Here is a 2,166-nt window from a genome sequence, read left to right as displayed (position 1 = left end):
TAAAGGAAATCAGTCCTGAATATTCATTGGAAGGACTGATGCTGAAGCTGAAACTCCAGTACTTTGGCCACCTGGTGCAAAGAACTGACTCATTTGAAAAGACCCTGATGCTGGGAAAGATGGAATGTGGGAGGAGAAGGGTCTGATGGAGGATGAGATGGTTGGATGGCATCACAGACTCAATGGACATGAATTTGAGTAAGCTCCAGGAGTTGGTGATGGACAGGGAAGCCTGGCATGCTGCAGTTCATGGGGTCTCAAAGTTGGACAGGACTGGGCGACTGAACTGAACTAATGGAGGACTGCAACACTTGTAAACAAGCTCTGGGTATCTGAAGAATTGGTTCCACTTCTTGTTAATTTCTTTCCATGCAGCTTATAACAACGTGGACTAAGCATGTCCTGGTTCCCTCTGCCCCATGGTTAACTCGTAGTCCTTTCTGCAAACCGTGTGACTGTCCTGTCATACTGTCTTGAAGTTACCCATGATGCTGTATATGGTGGAAGTAGGCTGTCAGCTCCCAGAGGGTGAGGACTGTCTTTCTTGTCTTCTATACTTACAGCTTGGCTGTGCACAAAATAGGTGCTCAATAAGCATGAATGGACTAAACCAAATTCATGAGATTTCTAACATGAAACAGGCCTTTTTTTTTTTGGTAATGGAAACCTCCGTGCATACCATGTCTATATTGTCCAATTAGATCTTCATGAAATACAGCAACATATATGATGAATGTTGAGTTTGAAATCCACCCTTTTGCTCCAGGTATTCAGAAAGAAATTGCTGCTCCATCTAATGCATAAGAACCTTACTTGTGGTCGTAGCCGCCGCGTCCACCTCTGCCTCCTGTTTGCTGTTCATGACCTCCTCGTCCTCCGTATGAGGAATGTTCATAGCCCCCTCTCCCGCCTCCTCGTCCTCCTGCTGGTTGCTGGGGGCCATCTTGCCTCTTCTGCCACGGTGGCATCTCTGGGGGTGGAGGTTCGATTTCATTGGGCCTACCTCCTCTGTCAGGAACTCTGCCCATCAACACCTTATTGATGGCACAGGCAGTCTTTTCTCTTATAGAGCCACTGCTCGTCCTTAAGATCTTTGACAAGTCTTGTCTTGCAGCCAAAAGGTGGGCAACAGAAATAGTACTTTTAGGAGATAAGACTGAGCGTTTTGGCTGGTAAACCTTCGCCAGTTTTTCTGTTTGACTCTTAGCTCTGTCAGACCAGCCAAAAGACTGGACGGTGACGTCCAAACGTTTTATTAGCAGCTTTCTCCGAACTTCATATTCATTGGCCACAGCTTGGTTAATTGCTTCTATCTTTTCCCAGTGGGCCGGTCCCATTGGCTTCTTCAGTAAAGGCTTTCCCACATGATTAGGTAGAACTTTTGCTAATGTTTCCTTTACTTTTTTTTCAATCCCGCTGAAGAATTGGAACATAGTTATATTGGCTGGAGGTTTGGACATTCCTAGAGCAATACATATGCCTTTCAACTCTTGAAAGACCTCACTACCGCCTCCTTCTTGAGCTTTTTTTGGAAGAGTATTCACACAGAGCATTCTGGCAGCTTCTAGTTCTGAGATGAGGTATGTGAGCAAAAGGAGGCAGTTCTTCTGAATGAGAAGGCGCTTGGTCACATCCCCAGATGTCAGTGAAAGATATGGACAGTTCATCTCCCCTAGTAGCCCACTCACCTCAAGCTGGAATTCTTCAGCTTCACTTGGGCTGTTAGTTGCTTGCACATTTTCCTCTAGTTTACAGAGTACTCTTAATTCAGACACCAACCAAGCACAGAGTTTGGTAAACTCAGGGGAACTGGCTCCAGCAGTGACGGCCTGAGACAGAGCTCCATCTTCTAACAATGGACCCTTGTAACCGAGATCTTCCAACGACTCCAAGATGTCAGTCTCCATGAGGTCACACTCCATGCTACTGTGGTATTCTCACTTGTACTTTTAAAATCCAAAATTTCTGGAGACTGAGTTTTTAAGTAGGTTTGACACCAAAACTTGTTTAAACATAGAAGTTGATCCAAATTGCTTGAAACTATTTGGATATTTGATCAGATTTATTGTAAATATTCATATGTTTGCTGCAGAAATATGAACATTGCTGCTTCAGACCCAACTCAGAATATTACATCAAATACATTATGTGCCCTATATTACTTCC

At 44.4% G+C, this 2,166-nt stretch overlaps 1 protein-coding gene and 1 pseudogene across 1 annotated transcript in view; one reads left to right on the top strand and one right to left on the bottom strand.

Moving 5' to 3' along the window:
- CORIN (corin, serine peptidase) overlaps positions 1–2,166 on the top strand; it is a 309,309-nt gene that overhangs the window by 40,882 nt on the left and 266,261 nt on the right. The window lies entirely within an intron of this gene.
- LOC105002343 lies at positions 810–1,931 on the bottom strand (annotated as a pseudogene).

The sequence above is a fragment of the Bison bison genome, unplaced genomic scaffold (assembly GCF_000754665.1).
Source record: "Bison bison bison isolate TAMUID 2011002044 unplaced genomic scaffold, Bison_UMD1.0 scf7180017864451, whole genome shotgun sequence".
Classification (NCBI taxonomy): domain Eukaryota; kingdom Metazoa; phylum Chordata; class Mammalia; order Artiodactyla; family Bovidae; genus Bison; species Bison bison.
The sequence above is the reverse complement of the archived record's forward strand: the minus strand, read 5'-3'. Positions and strand labels throughout refer to the sequence as shown.